The sequence below is a fragment of the Oryctolagus cuniculus genome, chromosome 1, assembly GCF_964237555.1.
Source record: "Oryctolagus cuniculus chromosome 1, mOryCun1.1, whole genome shotgun sequence".
Lineage (NCBI taxonomy): Eukaryota > Metazoa > Chordata > Mammalia > Lagomorpha > Leporidae > Oryctolagus > Oryctolagus cuniculus.
In genome coordinates this window covers 187,640,177-187,656,631 of record NC_091432.1, presented here as the reverse complement: position 1 = coordinate 187,656,631, position 16,455 = coordinate 187,640,177, and the positions used below count along the sequence as shown (strand labels likewise).

The following is a 16,455-nucleotide window of genomic DNA, read 5'->3' as shown; positions in this document are numbered from 1 at the left end:
TCTTTTCTTTCCTTCTCAGATGATTGATGTATCAATGGAAAGAATGCATCCATTTATATACTTGAAAGACTGACAAATTGAATTTATTAATATAATGATTGTTATCATTACTGCTCATTGTTCATAGCACATATTTACCCATTTTCATTGCAAATTCAGCAAGTGATGCCTACTTCCAATCCACAAGTAACCTATAGACTCAGATCCCCATTGCTTTCTTTTTTTTTATTTGTAAAGATTTATTTATTTATTTGAAAGTCAGAGTTACATGGAGCAAGAAAGAGAGGCAGAGAGAGAGAGAGGTCTTTCATCCACTGGTTCACTTCCCAATTGGCTGCAATGGCCAGAGCTGTGCTGATCTGAAGCCAGGAGCCAGGAACTTCCTCTGGGTCTCCTATGTGGGTGAAGGGGCCCAAGGACTTGGGCCATCTTCTACTGCTTTCCCAGGTCTAAACAGAGGGCTGGATAAGAAGTGGAGCAGCCAGGACTCGAATCAGCACCCATAAGGGATACTGACACTGCAGGTGGCGGCTTTACCCGTTATGCCACAGCGCCAGCCTCCCCATTGCTTTCATATTCTTCGGAGTTACTCTCATTCAAAACAGTCTTAAATAAATCTTTGCCTAGTTAAACATTGCTAGTGCATTTCCATCTGTCTCTGTTACTTTCATCATCATATACTTCCTTCTTTAATACAGGACAAGCAGACATCTTTTCACCTAGTGTTTGGCCTTTGTCTTCTCATGCATCTTCCAGATGTTGTAATTGTTCTTCTCATATGTCATCCCTTCAAGCTTTAAAGAGATAATTTATGCTAGAGCTTCCAAGATGGCTGAGTAGGGATGGTGTTTACTGCTCTAGTCTAGGAGATAGTTTAAAATAAGTGGAGAGAGTGCAGTCATAGGGATGAGTTAGAGAGAAAACCACAGAGGAAACTCTACACAAATTAGAAGGACACACTGGACCTACGTGGAGGGTGTAGATGCCCACAACTCAGGACTTCACCAGCTGAGACCCGCCACTATAGAGTTAGAAGTGAGGTGAGACCACATGCAACAGCTCAAGCCACTGGCAATAAAGCTAAAGGAAGAGCCTAGAGGGAAGCCAGCTTGGAGCCCCAGGGGAGACAGTGTACCTGCCAAACCAAAGCAGAAAAAAAAAAGGAGGGACACATTTCTCTCCCCCTGATCACTTTGCAATGGTGTTCTGTAACAAACCAATAGAGTGGGTGCCATTTTGGACATACTTTAACAGCTGCGCCAGCTCATGTCTGTGCCCAGAAACCAGATGAGTGGAGACTCCTGACTCTCGTGGAGAGAATAAACAGGGAGCTGGGTGGTCATGATTATGGAAGGCTTGTGTGCCAGGATTATGAAAGAAACAGGCTTTGGGGCCAGCACTGTGACATAGCGGATAAAGCCACAGCCTGCAGTGCCGGCATCCCTTATGGGTGCCAGTTCAAGTCCTGGCTGCTCTACTTCCTATCCATCCCTCTGCTTAGGCCTGGTAAAGCAATAGACGATGGCCCAAGTCCTTGGGCCCCTTCACCCACATAGGAGACCCAGAGGAAGTTCCTGGCTCCTGGCTTCAGATCAGCACAGCTCTGGCCATTGGTGGCCAGTTGAGGAGTGAACCAGTGGATGGAAAATCTCTCTCTCTCTCTGCCTCTCCTTCTCTCTCTCTCTCTGTAATTCTGACTTTCAAATAAATAAATAATTTTTTTAAAAAACTGAGGCTTTGTGGAAGGACTCACGGTGTGGCTGGGGCATTGGGCAGTCACTGTGGGAGACTCCACATGCTCAGGGCTTCCTGGTTACCAGGTGAGGGACTTTGCTGGGCAATCTGAGCTTACACTGAGGACTGTACAGATCCTTTGTGTGGTCCTTGGGGCAGAGTGGATGAAAATTATACTCACTCGGGCTAGCACTCAAGCACTGGTCTCCTTTGAGGAGAGGAGCTCAGCTGAGCCAAATAAACTTCCTTTCTGCTTAAAAAAAATATATAGATTACTACACCAAACCCGGGTGTGTGACATTAAACATGTACTTCACCCTAGAGAACTGAACAGAGTTCCCTGGCCACACTCACCACACTTCTCTAGATAGTCACTGAAAATAGACACTCCACTTTATCGACAGAGGCATAGTACAAAAATAAAAGCTGCCACAGCAAAAAAAAAAAAAAAAAAAAAAAAAAAAAAAAAAAAAAAAGCAGAAACCAACAAGTACCTCCACAAATACCTCCACAAATGCAAAATAACAAATACTACATGACACCCCCAAAAGAACACAACACTTCAATACTAGATTGTGAAGAAAATAAGATTGAAGAAATGCCAGAAATGGAATTCAAAAAATTGATCATAAGATTAAAATGAGGGGCCGGTGCTGTGGTGTAGTGGGTAAAGCTACCACCTGCAATGCCAGCATCCCATATGGATGCCAGTTCGAGACCTAGCCACTCCACTTCCAAAAATCCAGCTCTCTGCTATTACCTGGGAAAGCAATGGAAGATGGTCCAAATCCTTGGGTCCCTGTACCCACACGGGAAGACCCAGAGGAAGCTCCTGGCTCCTGGCTTCAGATCGGCACAGCTCTGGCCATTACAGCTAATTGGGGAGTGAACCAGCAGGTGAAAGACCTCTGTCTGTCTGTCTCTCTCTCTGCATCTCCTTCTCTCTCTATGTAACTCTATCAAATAAATAAATAAATCTTTAAAGAAGATTAAATCGAAGTAATCAGAAGAAAATGCATGAACCACTAAAATCAGCATGGGACATGAAAGAAAATTTCTCCCACAAGTTTGAGATCTTAAAGAGAAATCAAAATGAAATGAAGAATTCAATAGAATAAATAAAAATGTAGTGGAAACCCTTAAGAACAAAATCGGTGAAGCAGAAAAAAAAAACATATGATTTAGAAGACTAAGCAGAGGAAATTATAAGGTCAGACCAACAACAAATAGAGGAAATTAGAAAACTAAAATCACTGTTGGGAATCTACAGGATACTATCAAATGACCCAACATACAAGTTCTAGGAGTTACTGAGGTGAGGAAACACAAAAAGGATCAGAAGGCCTTTTAATGAAATAATAACAGAAAACTTCTCTAATTTGGAGAAAGAAAGAGACATCCAAGTGCAGGAAGCACATAGAACTACAAATAGACATGACTGGAAAAGATCTTCAACATGATACATTGTAATCAAACTCACGATAGTAAAACATAAAGAAAAAATTCTAAAAAAGTGCACAAGAGAAATGCCAGATCACTTTCAGAGGACTTCCAGTTAGACTCATAGCAGGCTTCTCATCAGAATCCCTACAAGCTAAGAGAGACTGGCAAGATATATTCCAAGCCTTAAGAGAAAAAAAAAAACTGTCAACCCAGAATACTATACACTGCAAAGCTCTCATTTATGAATGAAAGCGATACAAAAACCATATGGTTATCTGAATAGATGCAGAAAAAGCATTTGATAAAATACCACACCCTTTTCATGATGAAAACTCTAAGCAATTTGGGTATAGAAGGAATATTCTTCAACACAATCAAGGCAATTTATGACAAATCCATGTCTAGTGTCCTATTGAACACAGAAAAGTTGAAAGCATTCCTAATGAGATCCAGAATCAGACAAGGATGGCCACTCTCACCATTGCTTCAATATAGTTCTGGAAGTTTTATCCAGAGCCATTAGGCAAGAAAAATAAATCAAGGGAATAAAATTGGGAAGGAGAAAGTCAAAATATCCCTATTTGCAGTCTCTACTATGAGACTACTGGAACTCATAGAAGAGTTCAGTAAATTAGCAGGATATAAAGTCAATAAACAAAAATCAGCAGCCTTTGTATACACAGACAATGCCAAGGTTGAGATTGAACTTCTAAATAACTCACAACAGCTACAAAAAGAATCAACTACCTTGAAATAAATTTAACAAAGGATGTCAAAAATCTCTATGATGAGAATTATAAAAAATTAAAGAAATACAAGTTACAAAAAAATGGAATAACCTTCCGTGTTCATGGATTGGAAGAATCAATATTATCAAAATGTCCATTCTTCTGGAAGCAATTTACAATTCAATGCAATAGCAAGCAAAATATCAAAGATATTCTTCTTAGATCTAGAAAAAAGTATGCTGAAATTCAAATGGAGACACAGGAGACCTTGAATAGATAAAGCAATCTTATACAACAAAAACAAAGCTGGAGGCATCACAATATCAGATTCCAAGACATACTACAAGGCAGTTATAATCAAAACAGCATGGTACTGTACAATAACAGATGGATAGATGAATGAGCAGAATAGAAACAGCAGAAATCAATCCACGCATCTACAACCAACTTATATTTGATCAAGGAGCTAAAACAAGTCCCTGGAGCAAGTACAGTCTCCAACAAATGCTGCTAAGAAAACTGGATTTCCACATGCAAAAGCATGAAGCAAGACCCCTACTTTACACAAAACTCCAGTCAACATGGATTAAAGATCTAAATCTATGATCCAATACCAACAAATTATTAGAGAACATGGGAGAAATCCTGAAAGACATTGGCATAGGCAAAGAGTTCTTGGGAAAAAACCTGGAGGCACAGGCATTCAAAGCCAAAATTAACAAATGAGATTACATCAAACTGAGTAGTCTCTGTACTGTGAAAGAAACACTCAGGAAGGTGAACGAGCAACTGGCAGAATGGGAGAAATTATTTGCAAATTATGTAACTGATAAAGGATTAATAACCAGAATATATAAAGAGATCAAGAAACTCTACAACAACAAAACAAACGACCCAATTAGGAGGTGGGCAAAGGACTTAAGGAGATATTATTCAAAAGAGGAAATCCAAATGGCCAACAGAAATATGAAAAAATGTTTGAGATCATTAGCTGTCACAGAAATGCAAATCAAAACCACAATGTGTTTTCACCTCACCCCTGTTAGAATGACTTCATACAGAAATCAACAAACAACAAATGTGGAGGAAAAAGGTTCCCTAATCCACCGTTGGTGGCAATGTAAACTGGTAAAACCACTATGGAAGACAGTATGGAGATACCTCAGAAATTTGATTATAGAGCTGATATATGACCCAGCCATCCCACTCCTTGGAATTTACCAAGGGAAATGAAATCAGTAAACGAGTTATCTACACTGCCATGTTTACTGCAGCTTAATTCACAATAGTTAAGACATGGAATCTACCTTAATGAGCATCAACCAAAGACTTATAAAAAAATTATAGGTTATGTACATTATGGAATACTACACAGTGGTGAAAAAATGAAATCCTGTCATTTGCTGCAAAATGTATGAATCTGGAAAACATCATACTTAGAGAAATAAGCCAGTCCCAAAGGGACAAGTACCATATGTTCTCCCTGATCTATGAGAACTAATAGAGCACCTAAAATGAAATCTGTAGAAGTGAAATTGACACTTCAAGAAAGGATGGCTTGAAGCTGCCCTTGTCTTAACTATTGAGGAATAGTTTTGTGGGTTTGTTGTTGTTGTTGTTGTTTTTCTTTCTTCATACTCCTTTTGTTGAAGTCTTTACTTAACGCAGAGTTAATCATTTATGTATAAAGTCAACTGAGGGTGTATCTCATTAAAAGAGTGGAAATAAGAGGGAGGTTGAAGTTTGTAACTGTAAAGCTGTATAGCTCTGCATACATTCCTACAGACTTCCTTCTAAGGGTAACATTTAAAATTTTGTCATAGGACTCCAAATCCCATTAAGCTGGATGGTAAAAATGCCATCTTAAATGTTAAAGTGATCATATTACGTGTGAAAGTGAACATATAGATAGGATGAAGTATTAGAGCGATTATTTAAATCTATCAAGTGTCTGTTAATAATGATAGATAGAATTAAAAAGGAGAGAATGTTCCAACATGGGAAGCAGTCTGCACAGCAGACTCATAGTATGACAATTGCTTTAAGTAACACTCTGACCTCAGAGTCAGCCCTTAAGTCTTCCTGGTCTGTTGAAAATCCCATGAGAGTATTTCAGGCATGAAAAGCCAGGACACTGGGCAAAAACTGTTCTACATGAAGGATCCCTGTGAATGAGACCCCAGTGGAAAGAAGGGCATTCAAAGAAGGATGTACTTTTCTATGAAGGGAGGAGAGAATTTCCACTTTGCTTATGGCCTTGTCTAAATACTGATAGAGTTTTCAGACTCAGTAGGCTTCCATAGCCTAGGAGCTCATGTCAAGAGCCTCAAGTGGTCCTGACGTTATACATAAGAGTGTTCATTGTCAAATTAACCACAGGAATCACTGTGCACTAACACCCATGCAGGACTTCAGGCCTCAATGAATTGTATTATGAGAGTTAACTATAAAACTACTTCTCAAACAGTTTGTGTGTGTGTGTATGTGTATGTAATTGTTGAAATCTTTACTTAATATAGAGTTGGTCTTATATGTTCAAAGTTAATTGAAAATTAATCTTAATGGAGAATGGGATTGGGAAGGGGAGAGGAGGAAGAGGGATAGGAGTATGGGTAGGAGGGCACGTATGGTGGGAAGAATAACTATATTCCTAAAGTTGTACATATTAAATTTGTATTCCTTAAAAATAAATTTATAAAAACAGATAGTTTACATCAAATTAGCAGTTCACTGTAATGCGTGAAGGAAGGTCACAGATTCTTTAACTCTTCTCCCATTGAGAGACAAGTCTATCTTCCCTCTCTTCAAATTCATGCTGATTTGTGACAGCATTTTTACCAATAGAGAACAAAGCCAGACTCCAGCTTACACTTTAACAGCACTGTCAGAATCCAAGAGCCCTCAGCCACCATGTGAGGTCAAGTTGCCACATGTTTAACTCCCTTGTTCGAAAGACCACAAACAAGAAGTGCAAGATACTATGGAGAGAACAAGAGGATCATTCATATCCACCAAGATGCCTCCATATAGGTGAAGCCATTTGGTATACTCCGGATAAAACTAATTGCCAGATATATATTACCAAGTAACTCTAGTAGTCAATGTCAGATGATATTGAAGAATCACCCTACAGCGACCTGATTGAATTCATTAACTACAAAGTTATAAGATATAATAGAAATGATGAGGCATGTATTATCTTCTCCTTTTTTGTAGATTTAATATTTATTTGTTTCAAAGGCAGGGTTACAGAGAGAGAGAGAGAGAGAGAGAATGATCTTCCATCTCCTGGTTCACTACAGATGACTACAACAGCCAAGCCTGGGCCAGACCAAAGGCAGGAGACAGGAGCTTCTTCCAGGTCTCCCACCTGGAAGCAGGTGCTTAAGGACTTGAGCCTTCTTCCACTACCTTCCCAAGTGCATTAGCAAGCAGCTGGATGGGAAGTGTAGCAGCCAGGACCCAAACCAGCACACATATGGGATACAGGCACTGCAGACTGCAGCTTAACCTGCTGCACCACAGTGCCAGTACCATATATTGCTTTCTATACCATGTTTTACTGAAACTTTGCTTAGATAATTTACTTTTTAAACTTAGTGCGAAATTATAGTTTATCCACAAAAATGTTCAGGCTTCCTTTGGTTATTCTACTATTCGACTGAGCTTGTGTTCTTTTAATTATTCTTTTCTCATTTCTATTATCCAAAATATATACTGTTGGCTGGCACCTCGGCTCACTTGGCTAATCCTGCACCTGCGGCGTGGGTACCCTGGGTTCTAGTCCCGGTTGGGGCTCCGGATTCTGTCCCGGTTGCCCCTCTTCCAGGCCAGCTCTCTGCTGTGGCCCAGGAATGCAGTAGAGGATGGCCCAAGTGCTTGGGCCCTGCACCCACATGGGAGACCAGGAGGAAGCACCTGGCTCCTAGCTTTGGATCGGTGCAGCGCGCGGGCCGTAGTGGCTATTTGGCGGGTGAACCACCGGAGGGAAGACCTTTCTCTCTGTCTCTCTCTCTCTCTCTCTCTCACTGTCTAATTCTGTCTGTCAAAAAAAAAAAAAAAAAAAAAAAGCTAAACATAGATGCAGACTGAAGAGCTTCTTCTTAAATACACACACACACACTGTCATTTCCCACTTAATTCATTTAGAGAAGTTTGATGCCCATTTTCTGAGCCCTTAGCTCGTCTATAACTTATCCCGGCACATTTAATGATTATGACTAAAGAAGCAAACTGTTTAAGAATTCTAAGTTCCCTGAAACTATTCCCAGAAGGTGGACCTGTCTCCCTCATGCATTTCCTCATTTCTGAACAGAGCTACACTGTATGTTTTGTGTTGTTGTGATCATATTTTACTAAGCCTAGCTCCCACTTCGTTAATTCAATTTGTTGGTGTATATCCCTCCCTAGCCTTCATGCTTGACTAGAGATTCTTACAATCACAGATCCTATATTGAATATTAAGCACTAAATTATTTTCTTAGTATCATTTCATAAAGAGAACAGGGAGACTCATTGTCAGGAAGATCAGTGTTGGTGAAATTCAGTAAACCTAGAATGGAAGTGTGGAAGACAGAGGAAGGATATTTAATGGAGGCTTGTATATGAATGATCTAAGGAGTTTTCACTTTGCTGGCCTGTTCACTACACATGTCTGAAACCATCACTAAAAATCTTGTGTTTTGGAGAAAAAAAGGCAACTATTGGGTGATTCTGTTTTGCACACGCAATTAAAAGCCAGAACTTCACAGTGTCTTAAATTACCCTTATAGAAAATGATTTTCTCCACATTTAATTTCAGAAACTCTTTACCCTATTAACCTATAAAAAATTCTATCCCACAAATGGTTCTAAAAAACTGTCTATCTTAAACAATTAACAACGTTATTCATTAAGAATAATTCTCTATTAAGTATTAAATTAGAACTATTTCTGTTTTGAACACAACTGAGTATTCTTGCTTAATTCTTTGGTTTAACACTTGAAAAACTTCATGAATGTCTATCACCCTATATACTGGATGTGCAAATAATAAGTTTCAGTTTATTTGTCTATGAAAAAGACAATAATAACAAAAAAGACTAATTTGAGTATTAAATAAGAAATAACTATGAAAATGATAAGTGCTGAGTATAGTAATTCCATGCCTATAAAGTAACAGCCACTCTAGCAGCACTGCAGAAAAAGAGACGGCCAATATGTGATTGTTGGACATAAAGAATATAGCTCCATGTGAAACGGAGACAATGGAGTATCAGCCCCTTCTCCAAGTCATGTTCCTATGAATTCCTAGAAAGTCCTCCTTTCTGGCCTTTTAATTAGTAAAACACCCATAAAATATCATATAAATCACCCTCCATCACAGGGGCAACAATGATAACTTTCCCTGCCACGTCATTTCTAGGGCCATGCTAAACATATCTGTTGTCTGATCAATACATCTATGAAATCATTGGTATGTCCCTCAAAGGTGGCTGTCCACAGAACTGCCACCTAACACAAATATGTAACTGCAGTACCAAATTATTTGAATATGTCAGACTCACATCCACCCCTGGTTTCACCAGAACCTTATTAGTGAAACGTCAATCTATAAGCCTCAAACATTAGGAATTACTTAGAGAAACCCACAAGATAACTTGAAAACGGTTGCTTAAATGCACACTAAATGTTTTTGACTGCTTTTTTTCTGGGAGCAGTTAGACAAAACAAGATACTAAGAGTAGACATTGATAATGCTGTTGTATTTACTTATTTCTCCATTAATACAAAGTATAAAGTCCCCAACACATAGTTGGTGGGAATTTAAAATGGTGAAGTCTTTTTTTTTTTTTTTTTTTTTTTTTTTTGACAGGCAGAGTGGACAGTGAGAGAGAGAGACAGAAAGAAAGGTCTTCTTTTGCTGTTGGTTCACCCTCCAATGGCTGCCGCGGCCGGTGTGCTGCGGCCGGCGCACTGCGCTGATCCGATGGCAGGAGAGTCTTTTTGGAAAGCAGTTGGGCAGCTTCTCAGAATGTTAACTACAGACTTAACATATGAATGCAAAACTATCAAATGAAGCAATTCCATTCCTAGGATTCTACTCAACAGAAACGAAAATATTCGACCACATAAAAACTTACATGCAAATGTTCATAGTAGCATGATATGTAACAGTCAAAAATAGAAACATGGGGGCTTGCACTGTTGTGGTGTTAGCAGGTAAAGCCTGAGCCAGCAATGCTAGAATCCCATCTGGGCACCGATTCAAGTTTCTGCTGTGCTACTTCCAATCAAGCTCCCTGCTAATGGCCTAGCAAAAGCAGTCAAAGATGGCCCACATACTTGGTCCCGTGTCACCCATGTGAGAGACCTAGAAGAAGCTCCTGGCTCCTGGTTTAGGCCTGGTGCACTCCCAGTCATTGTGGCCATTTGGGGAGTGAAACAGAAGGTAGAAGATATCTCTCTTTCTGTCTTTCCCTCTCTGTAAATCTGACTTTCAAATAAATAAATAAATCTTTAAAGAAAAAGTGGAAATAATCCATATGTCCATGAGCTGAGAATGGAAAAACAAAATGTAATAGATCATACAATGATAAATGATTTGGCTACAAAAAAAGAATGAAGTACTGACATGTGCTGCAACATGGATGAAACTTGAGTACACTGGGTTAAGTAAAATACCCCAGTTAATCGCTTCTCGGCCTTTTGGCTAAGATCAAGTGTAGTATATGTTCTTATCTGTAAAATACCCCAGCTAGACGAGACTACAAATTATACAGTTTTATTTATTATGAAATTTATACAATAGGCAAATACATATAGCAAAGTAACAGATTAGTGTTACTAATGACTGGGCTGGGGTTACAGGGACAGAAAGTGGGGTTATAAGGAATGATTACCGATGGCTATGGTGTTTCATCTTGGAATATCAAAACTGAGCTAAAATTAAAATGATATGATCATTGAACAACAGTGTAAATACACTAAAACTACTAAATTGTATACCTTAAAAGTGTGATCTTTATAGATATACTATAAAACAGTACCACTGCTTAACAAGCAAAATCTTATTGATAACTTAAGTGGCATTCTCATTTAGAAATAAAATATGAAGGATCAGAAGATAAGTCTCTTGTTCACGTATTAAACTCTACAATTTGTCAAAACAGAACTCAATCTGTTGTTTAAGCCAAATGCTCTTTCCACTTTATGAGAATTTCCTTTAAACCCAAAACGAAAGCTCATTCAGGCTAAAAGACATTAAAAGCATTTTCAAACCATTACCTTTGAGAGCGAACTAAGGTAGTTAAAGATGATATGCCTCAGAAAGATAATTTTTGTAAGTTAAAATTATGTATAGTGGTGTTCTATGGGGAAAAGGGTAGAGTTATTTTGTTTGCTGAAAAAGACATCATTAGAGTCAAATAGCATAGATCTTAGAATGAAATAGGGGAAAAAATCTTGAATTTTAGAGTAATTAAACCAAGTCTGAAGAAAGTCACCCTAAAACTGAGAAACATAATTAATCTGAATAGTTGCCAGTGCAGTCATCATCTATAAACCAATACTCTGTATTTTGACATAATGCTTAAGTAGGTAGAGATGTTCTTTGGGGTTCTTCAGCAAGCACAGATGCCTAGTGGGAATCACAAAAGGATCCCTTTCCAGGATTCTGAAGAAAAAACTAAGATCGGAGATCCTGCTGATCTCCAACATTGAAAGTCCTTTTTTCCCTCAGCTCATATGCAGAGAGCACTCGGGTGACCCTGACCAAAATGACAGAGTGATGGTTGGCTCTTACAGCGACACATACAGTTCCCTTAATAAAAGGAGGAGAGGCATAGGGTCAAACCACGAGAAACTCGTATTGCTAACACTACAGTTGATAAAGCATCATTAGAAGAAGGACAAAAACACCAAGTCTAGAAATACCCAAAGACATCCACGTGACTTAGAAATTCTTTGAAAGACACTTCTTTGTCTAACAGTTAGATAAAACAAACTAAAAGTGATGGGAAATAACAATGAAAACTTTTAATGCTCATGAAGATCACCTCACCTCCTTTACAAAGTGAAACAGCCAGATACATCCTCATGTTCCTATTGCAGACACACAGTCTATCCCCATGCTACACACAGTATTCTCCCATGCATATACTGTATATGAAGATACTCTCTTCTGTTAAAAATTAGTCTTTTTATTCTGATTCCAAAGCCATTTTCATCTCAAAGGAATTCTTTAATCATATTCTTTGTTTCTTTTCCTCATTCTTCTGGTGACTCTTTCTCCTTAGTACATTAAAGTCCTGAGGTCTATTTTTCCTAACGGGCAGAAAGGAAACCTCATTTCTGTGTCCCTCTGTGGCCAAGTTACTTGATAATAGACTTTACTAGTTTGTACCTTCTTGCTTTCATTTCATGTTTCATACCCCTAGAACATGATGCTAACTGAAAATGTTCTTGGAGAATAGGATAAAACAGTAAGTTTATTTTGGTGCAAAAATTTTAAATTCATATATACTCATAAATTCACTAAGATCATTAAAAATGTCCTGATTTTAACAAATCTTTCTTAACATGTGTTATTCCCTTCAGTTCTATTTTTTTGGGTTCCTGTCCTAATTCTTTTATATTTCTTAGGTCTTATTTTTCTTGCCCATAAGAAAGGAATAATTATCCAGAGTTGTATTATCAGCCATTTACCATATTTCTTCTGTCCTTCCCTTCAAATCTGTCCCTTATATGTACTGAGAGCACTTTTATCTACTCAATTGCCCAAAAACATCAACTTGAAAATCATTCTAACTTCTTTCTTTATTTTATTTTTCCATCCAAATATTCCTCTAAAACTGTCAATTCATCCTGCCAAATCCATCTCAAATGTGTCTCCACTTTTCTATGTTCACTGTCACCAACTTGAAGACCTTATTTTCAAGTCAGACATTTTTCTATCTATCATTCTAATACATCTTCCACATAAGAGCAAGAATAGTCTTCCTAACATGTAAATCTAATCACACTAGTTTTGTTTTTCCAAAACCCTTCCATGGCTTCCAATTTCAATAATGATGAACTCCTATCACTTTAGTAGTCTCCCAGGATCCTTTGTAACTTTGCCTTTTATATTAACCTCTACCCCAAATTACGCATGTGGTCTCAGCCAGTTTGATGATGTAGCCATGCCTTTTCAAGCCTTTCTGATTCTTCAGATACTATTTCTGCTGTGTAAGATGTTATTACTTTCCACGCATGCCTAGGGAAAATCCTATACTTTCCTCAAGACCTGATTCAAGCATCGTGTCTCCTAAGACGGATTAATTACCAGCTCATAAAAAATATCTCCTATCCTCTTGAATTTCTATTTTATATTTATTCTGTAGTTTTATACTATGAAGCTTTATGTGTCTCAAATACAATAGTACTAACGGAATTTACTGGATAGATGTGGCTACCATTGTTGTACATACCTTTTATGAAGGTGTTTCAAAGAGCTCACAGTGGGACAGCATTTGGTTCTGTGATTATGCTGCCACTTGGGACATCAACATTCCACAATGGAGTACTTGGCTTCGCTTCAAATTCTAATTTACTGCTACTGTGTATCCTGAGAGGCAGCAGGGTCCCTGCCTTCTATGTGAGAGACCCAGAATGAGTTTTAGACTTCAGATTTCAGTTTGGTACAGACATTTGGAGAATGATCTAGCAGATGAAAAGTCTCTCAAAATCAATGAATCTCTCTCTCTCTCTCTCTCTCTCTCTCCCTTTTTCTCTATCCTTTTGTCTTTCATGTTAATAATTTTTTTAAAGTTTATGGAAATGAAATTAAAAGATAAGCTTACTTGGCACAAAAAAACTTGAAATCCATGTATATGAAAGGTCTTCAATAGCTCAAGTCCTTGGGCCCCTGCACCTGGAAGAAGCTCCTGGCTCCTGGCTTCAGATCAGTGCAGCTCCAGCCATTGTGACCAATTGGGGAGTGAACCATCCGATGATAAACCTCTCTCTGCCTCTCCTCTCTCTGTGTAACTCTGACTTTCAAATAAATGAATAAATCTTAAAAAAGAGGAAAGGTCTTCAAAGACTTCATGTAAAATGTGTACTAAAAATGTACAATGTATATTTGTGTACAAATGGGTACTATGCATGGGTCGCAAAATTTTCTTGCACCAAAAATAAAATTACTTTTTAATTCTGTTTTTCCATGAACATTTTAAAGTATCCTCATATGCATTAATTTGTTTAATTCTCACATAAACCTTAAGGTAACATTTATCTTTATCCTGATTCTACAGATTGTGAGATAGAAAGGAAAACATTTAAGTGGCAAGAAAACTCAACCAGACAGCCTGGAGACAAAGTATGTGTTTTACTACCATTTCTAGTTGCTCCAAAGACCAGGCAGCCTGTGAGCACAGCAAAGGCAGAGGGCATGTCTTATTCACTTTGTAATCAGTGCCTAGAAAATTGCCTGGCACGTGACTGTTGCTCTGTTAATATAGGTTGACTTACAGGCCAACTTCAAAGGGATTTATGCTGTATTCTAAATATACTTTCTAGTGAAATTGATTTTTGTATGTCTCCAATGAAATCAAGGAAAATATGTTTTATATTAATAAATGTAAGCACCTGCAGAAATATTTTTAAAATAATTTATAGTTGTATGGGTGAGAAATACCCATATATATATATATGTATATATATATGGGTATTAGTCACTGCACATCAACACAGTAAAAGTGTATCACAAGACAAATGGCAACTCTGAAAAGTCATAAGATTATTGATCAGATAGGCACTGAAACAGAAATTCTGTTACTCCACTGGCCTTCAAGGATATGAAATAGGAGTTTGTGCTGTGAAGCATTTCTGCAAATACACTATGAAATATGTTGTTCCTCTAAGTAGCAAAATACTTCAATCTAGAGTCATTGTCTTAAATCAGGATGAGGCCTTTCCACCTCTCTTTATAACATCCTATAAGGCATCAGAATTTCAGAAAAGAGAAACTGCTTCCATGGACACAATATGAAAGGGGTGTTGTTCCTTATAGGAAGGAGAAAACACCATTAAAGAGAAGGATGTGACTGCCTTCAAAGACCAGCCAGTAAGAAATAAAGCATTTGCCTGTCCTGGAAATCCTTTATGTGAAATAAATGTTATAAGTTCTATTCCATGTTTAGAAACTATATCTGAGAAGATGCATCAATTGTATATATACACACATATATATGTATGTGTACAGGAAGACTGAAATCTGCATGCTCTACCTCCCTCCCTCCTTTATTTATACACATTTGGTATATGAACCAAGGCAACCTATCACAATGGAAAAGGCATGGTTTACACATACATATAGATTCTCATCTACTTCGACCACTTACTGTATTATGCATTTTATTTTTCCTGTCTTTTTTAAAGTATGTTGTTGTTTTTTAAAGTTTTAAGTGTTTTATTCAGTGGAAGAAATGTGTAGGAGAGTGAGAGCTCTATCTAAAAAAGAGAGGGAAATCTGGATTCGTACCGAGCAGGAGCCAGCCATGTGGCAGAGCATGCAGGCCACATGCAGAAAACATGGGGAAGGTGGCTCAAAGACCACAGGCCTGAAGGCACAGGGCAGCAAGGGCCTGCAATGGCAAAAGAGGCAAAAAGGCCAAAAGGGCTGGGCTCCACGGGTTCCAGGCCTTTAATCAGCTTCCAAGAGGGAGTGGCTAATTAATCTGATTGGCAGGTGGCTGCACAGGTGTGGCCAGGTAGGGGCATGGGGTCACACAGGGGCATGGTGAAGGCGTGGTCTTCCAGCACACAAACCTGATCAATTTTATCCTGTATGCCTGCCTACAACATTCCCCCCTCAGGGACTCCATTCCCGTAATCCTAAGGGATGTTGAATGGTGTAGAATCATCACATCTTCTATAGTTGCTTCCTGCTTATATGAGCATAGTGCAGGCCCTGCTTGTGCTGGGTCTGGAAGTCTCTGCCTATCTTATCTAAAAAATTCATTTTGTGAGCTGGAGCAGTCTGGGTCACTGCCAGTGTCTGCATCCCCTGCATGGTCAGTTATTGCCAAAAGTCAAGTTCTGAAATATATTAATTTGTCAATCAACATGAGCAAATTTGGAATATAACCAATTGCAAATGGTGTGCCCCTTAACATGGAAAGAGCATATCTAGCCATCTCCAAGATAGTAGGTGGTGATAGGCTGCCCCTATGTAGATTATAAACCCATTTAGCTTGAACATAGAGATTTATAATAGAATAACCCATGAGGAATTTTATTGTCAATAACAGTTCCCAGAGAGAATCAAGAGTCAGGTATAGTATGTTTGCCTTAAGGTGCAGCAGTCTTGATGTGACAACGCCAAAAGGCTTTACTTATCTTTTTGCTTTTGAAAGCATTTCCTAACAGAGTTATCAGAATTATAGATATTTATATCCTCATATTTAATATAACCTATGTATGAAATCACTACTGTTACTACTATTAAAGAATATTCTATATGGCAAAGGATCAAAAGAAGGAAAATGACAGGAACAAAATGGGGCTGGATATGGTATTAAATGGCTGT

General features: G+C 38.3%; 1 long non-coding RNA gene and 1 pseudogene across 8 annotated transcripts in view; one reads left to right on the top strand and one right to left on the bottom strand.

Moving 5' to 3' along the window:
- The window catches only part of LOC103346257 (uncharacterized), a 1,098,305-nt gene that overhangs the window by 540,552 nt on the left and 541,298 nt on the right, over positions 1–16,455 (bottom strand). The window lies entirely within an intron of this gene.
- LOC127485371 (U2 spliceosomal RNA) lies at positions 10,577–10,688 on the top strand (annotated as a pseudogene).